The sequence below is a fragment of the Argopecten irradians genome, chromosome 13, assembly GCF_041381155.1.
Source record: "Argopecten irradians isolate NY chromosome 13, Ai_NY, whole genome shotgun sequence".
NCBI classification, from domain to species: domain Eukaryota; kingdom Metazoa; phylum Mollusca; class Bivalvia; order Pectinida; family Pectinidae; genus Argopecten; species Argopecten irradians.
Genome location: NC_091146.1, coordinates 1,380,549 through 1,387,057, shown reverse-complemented (window position 1 = coordinate 1,387,057; position 6,509 = coordinate 1,380,549).

Genomic DNA, 6,509 nt, shown 5'->3' with positions numbered 1-6,509 from the left:
TAAACCGCATCTTTAAGATCATAATTTCTGAAAAATTCAGGAACATTTTCATTTACGTTAGTATCCACATTAGCTACACTAGAAAAGTGATGAAAAAATTCATTAAGAGATATTTTACTATTCGATGTATTTTTCTTCTTACGGAATTGCTTATAAAAACTTCTGGGGTTATTTTTTCTCATGAAATTCAACATATTACCCTGCTGGTGTTTGTATTGATTCTTCAGTTTACGTTCCAAAATTTTATAGGCTCTTTTCTTATTTACCAGTAATAGTCTATTTTCATGAGATTTACAGGAATTGAAAGAGCTCAAAGCATGTTTGTATTCTTTGTATTTGGACTTGCACACGTCATTAAACCACGGCTTGTCCACCTTAGGTGTTTTCTGGTGATCAGCAGAAGGGATTTTCATGCGAGAACAGAAAGGGATAATTATGCTATTTAACGTCTGAGAGAAATTATCAATACATTTGTTAACATTTTCATCAGTATTATCTGAAATGTCACACAGATCATGTAAAAGTTCAATATTGTTCTGTATAGCTGAAATAATGTCATGTTTATTATCGTGGATCCACTTATATCCAATGGTTGTACTTTCAGTCTGATCAGAAATCGTTTGATTTATATTTGGCACTAATTCGACGGTCGTATAGGCTTCTACCTGGATGCCAAAGGTCACGGGAGAATGATCAGAGAATTGCGTAAATTCTCCAGAAACAAAATGTTCTATCACCTCCGTGCAATATTTATCTACTAAAACGTAATCGATTAGGCTAGATCCCTTTTTGCTATAAAATGTATAATTTCCTTCTGCATCGTTATCATGCCTACCATTGACAATACGAAGGCCGGTGGCTTTGCATAAGTTCAGTAAGTTTCTACCAAATTGATTAACATGTTTGTCCATATTTCGCCTATCAGTGGTTTCAATATCAGGCTGATAGTTTACAACATTGGATAATAATTGGATAGAATCCTCATTCAGTTGATCATTCTGTACAAAGTCATCATTCAACCCTGTCCTGCTATTAAAATCACCAATAGCCATAATGTTGCCTAAATCCTGATATCGACTTATGGTCTCCTCAAGGACGTTAAATAAATCAACATCATTATTATCATAATAAGTACCCTGTACCACAGTTCTGTGTTGTTTACTCTCTGACCACGCTATATTCCTACGGAACCCCGGGTTGAACGACATTGAACCTGGGTACAACGTAACATTACACATAGTAGTGACACTAGTATTCGTAGTGACTGACGAACGTGACTACACCCCTATTACAATACCAGCAGTCGTTTCGTATTATTGATATATGATCAAATTGAATAAAAAGCATATTTTAGAAATAATAGAAAGCTGTCATTGTTATATTTCAAACCAAACTGCAGTTATAACATTCAACAATCGGAACTATATCTACCACCATCCTGACTACCGTAGTTACCCAGCTTAGCAACCAACATCGTTTTAGATTTGATCACGAACATGTTAAATAGGCTTATTTATGTAAATATAATGTTATAGATTGAACAGTGTTTTGATTGCGTTAAAGGTGGTATGAACGCAATGGGATACAGACATATTCTACATGTAGCACTAACGCGCTACATTGAATAAGCGAACAATAGGTAAACAGGTCATGTACGGGATTCCAGAAAAAAAAAACTTGTAGCCTATCCGAAACAGCATCGTCAGCTTTATCCTCCGTCTTTGCATTCAAAATAGGTCTACTGTACACACACCATGCAAATACTTGTCTATCCGCCGTACTATAAAATAAAAGCCGTGACTATGAAGAATTTACATACATGACAAACATTCAGCAGCTCAACGGTCATACCGTCAATAACTGTCCTCGGTTGAAAATCAAATATGGCGGCTCGCTCCACTTCGGACCGCGTCCCTACCTTGACAACGTTACATACCGGTAGTCGTTTCGCCTAGGTTATCTAAATTTTTATTCGAAATGGACATTATTGACAGATTAATTCTATATAAACAAAATGAAAAAAAAAAAAAAAAAAAACATTTCATAAATAATTGAAAAGTGTCATTGTCAAACTGCCGCTATAAAGTTCAACATTCGGAACTATATCTTCGGCAATCCTGACTACCATAGTTACCCAGCTTAGCAACCAACATCGTTTTAAATTTTATCACGAACATGTATGTGGAAATTGACTTATTTATGTAGATAAATAGATTGAACAGTTTAACGCGCTACATTGAATATGTCTGTATCCCAGTGCGTTCATACCACTTTTAACGCAATCAAAACACTGTTCAATCTCTATTTTGATTTTTTTTTTCAGTAGTTTGTAGTGGAGTGAATAAAATATTTGTATATACAAACAAAAACTAGCACAAAAAGACACACACACACATATATATATAAAGAATTATAGACAATACACAAACAAAACAAAAAAGATTCAAATCATACATATTTCAGGGTCTGGTTCCAAGTTCCGTTTATTAAACAGAACTAGGAACTAAGAACTCGCAACCAACTTCAACCCTCCAGTGTGATAGATGTATGTCGTTATAAAGGTAATCTTATGTGGTATTTTCAGTCACAACAAAAACATGATTTAAGTGTTTTCACTTATGCCAGGTGAAAGGCCAAATGGGCTTTAGATTTACCAGTGTTAATGTAGGGGTACTGTAGTCATAATAATGTTCCAATCTGGGTTAAAGTATTATAGATATATGTGACGGCGACTGACAAAATGGGCCCAGATGAGGAAAAATTACATTTTCATTTTTTCACATTTTTATTTACTTTATGGTGTGTAGATCAGGTTCACAAAATATTAAAGCCGAAGGATAAAGCATTTCAGAGATATCCGACTTTGAATGAGGCAACATTTACTTTCTTTTCTGACAAAATTAGCGACGTCAAATCATCACGTCATGAACATTGACGTCATGTTACAAGGCTGTCAAAGATGTTACATAAAACATACACGTTTGCACGTATCTATGCTTTGGACTGGTCTTTAATACTTGTAATATATTAAAGGCCCACTACCGTTCCGAAACGGCTTTAAATTTTTAAAAATGGGAATGTAAAACAAGATCGATAATTTTGTAGAGCCGCAAAAATTATTAACTTACCGTTAAAACTATATTTATCATCACCTTCTGAACGATTTGATTAAAATAAATAAAATGTTTATTTTCATAACGCGGGTCGTATTATGTTTCCCGCCGTCGTCCTAAATACCGGGCGGTAGTTGACTATCACTGCGCCAGACGACAAAACAGTGAATTGACTCTCCACTGTTTTCATACATTACACAGGAAATCTTGCATATGTTTGGTGTCGTAACCTTATTTTAGGTCATCGGTACGCATTTTCTGATGTTATTAATGGTTTTTTAAGAAACCTTTATATTTTGCTCCAGAAAGGTAATGGGCCTTTAACAAAGTTAAGCTTTAGCTCGATCAGTGTTACATGTAGCTACGTTATTGTCCATTTTATCAAAATACAAGTTAATCTGTGACACGTTTATGTAACAATATAATTCGACGATTTGACGGGATGACACACTGCGTGTTGTGTGTAACAAAAAATATTCGTGTGTACTTTAGGTTCGTGGTTGGAACTTTCAAATGTTTTCATGTGTAGAGATATTTATGGTTCGTCAATGATACAATGTACTACCCTACCATTAATACATCAAATATGATAAGTTGTTTTTTATATTCATGGTCCACAGCAACCGCCAAAAGAACAACTTCATGAGGAAATTTCATGCAATGATATTCATTTGTATTTTCGTATTCAAAATTTCACGAAAAGCGAAGATCTGTGCATTGGATTAAAGTGTATATGCTTTCAGATTCTTTTAACTAGAATGTTGGTATACGAATAATGGTGCGACCGACGAGATATACATGTATATGTAACGAAGAAGTCGAATACTATCCTATACATGAACAGATTTTAGATAATTATTGTGTCAACATTTAAAACTAAAACGATGTATGTCTTTAACTATTTTGTTTCTGTTGAACGTGTTTTTTGAGTCGAATACTAACAAGTTCTTAAAGGGCCACTACATTTCCGAAACATCTTTTATTGGGAATGCAAAACGAAATTGATAATTTTATAGTGTCACAAAAGTTATTAACTTACCGTTAATAATACACTTACTATCACATTCTTAACAATTTATTGAAATAAATTAAATGCTTATTTTCATAACGCGGGTCGTTTGATGTTTCCCGCCGTCGTCCTAATTACCGCGCGTCGGTTGATTATCACTGCGCCAGACGGCAAAACAGCGAAATGAATCTTCACTGTTAATGTAGTTTATGCAGGGAATCTCGCATTTGATCGGTGTTATAACATCCTCTTAGACCATTTATATACCTTTTCGAATAGTATTATTGTTTTTAAGAAACTTTTATTTTTGTTTCACAAAGGTAGTGGGCCTTAAAATTGTGAACCAGAATTTTTTTGTTTTATATCATGTAGATAGACAGACACATCTATTCATATATACATGCTACTGAATTTAGTAATACTGACCCAATATGGCACTTAAAACAAAAACCTGTGGATGGAGGGATCGAATTTCAAAAACTAGTGATCGCATTTACATTTCAGACCGTTTCCTTGCTATATATCTGCTAGACAACTCAAGAATGAAACCTAGTTATTAGAGTTCTACTTTATGTTTATTTTATATATATGTAAAAAGCAAATAAGATGTAGACAGGGTCTCTAGATATTGCAATAAGCACGATTGAAAAGAAAAAGACGCAAAACATGTTTCAAACAGAGGGGTCTGAGAATTAGTAACAGTTTATATCAATTTAAACACACACCACAGTTTCCAATAAATCACTATAGAGGTCTATTGGACCAAACATTCACTTCATTTTTAAGTGTTCCGTTAACTCTACTATGAGAACAATTTTCTTTAATAGTCATAAAGATATAATAAACCACCATCTAACAGATTTTGAAAATTTTATACGACTCTTGTCTTCTAATGATCTAAAACTTCTACAGGATTTAGGCCTCTTTGTTAAAGTCATTTGAACTGAGGAAAGCTGGCTTGATAAGTTGTTGCTTTGATCTACTGTGTGTTATATTATTAGTTATATAGTCAGTTACTGACCCCCTATAAAGGCATAGAGGGTCAGTAAGATTTATAGGGGGCGAGGGCGTAGCCCGAGCCTCCTATACTTCTTACTGACCCTCTATGCCTTTATAGGGGGTCAGTAACTGACTATATAACGAATTTATCGCATCGAGGACCACTTATTTTTTTTATTAATTCTTTGTTTCCTATTTGTTTGGTCAAGAATCTGAAGTCAAACTTAGGCTAAATCATACTGGCGCGAATGATAACAAACAATCGCCGATTTTAAAATAATTGGCCTAGGCTACATATTTATCTATGTATTTCTTTCAAGAATTTTCAAATATACTGTATTAGGAACCTGCAGAATAATAATGAATAATTCATAAATCAACAATAATTTCGACATTCCTATGTGCACAGTAGGCCTACCTCAATACGACACCAGACCGTCTGTAAATTGAAAGCATCACAAAAAAGAGTGACACAAATATCCATCTAACATTTTAAGCACAATCTCCTTGATCATCTGTGCATTCTCGCTGAGATAATCACTTAAAAGTTATGCCGATAATTTGATTGTAGAGTGAAGATTGATCTGTAGGTACGAACGAACACCTCCATTTGTTTATAATCACAGTCTAGAAAACGCTTGAATTGTTACGTTTGACTTTCGCCGCGTCATCAACTTTCAAACTGGCGTAGGGGAAGCAACTCGTATTTAAAAAATGCATTTCATGTAATTTGAAGTATTAAAACGATTCAACGTATTTTTGCATAAAAATAAACAATTATATATAGTTTTACGGTAATGAAGTGGTATATTTAGTTGAAGATAATGTGTTTAAATTTTGAAGCGAGGGCGAGAGCCGCCATATTGCACCATAATAAAATTTACTGACCCCCTATAAAGTGATAGGGGGTCACCACGTGACGGCTCTCCGCCAATCATTTGGGGACATTTCTGTCCGAGGTGCGATAAACATGTATGTTTTGCTATCGATCCATTTTATGTGGATGTAAGAAGCAATAAAATTGAATTGAATTGAATTGAATTGAAATATATACTGCTAATGGGCCAATTATCATTACCCGAGTATACGTATCTTACGGACAACGAAGGATAGTTGTACCAGGCCTAGCCGGATATCGGACGATGCTTAAAGGCCCAATATCCGTATCTTTCTTATTTTTTTCATGATTAAGAAGAATGTTGAAAAAAAATCCTGTTGTAAATTATGCAGAGACAGGACTAAATCGAAGTCAAGATGAGCGATTATGATTCGGAATATTTTGATAAAAATCAAATAAATATTAAACTTCGCTAGGTGGGTCCCACTTAGTCAAACAGGCCGACGTTAGCCGACATTGTAACGTCGTTGCCGAGAACGTCATGTGACTA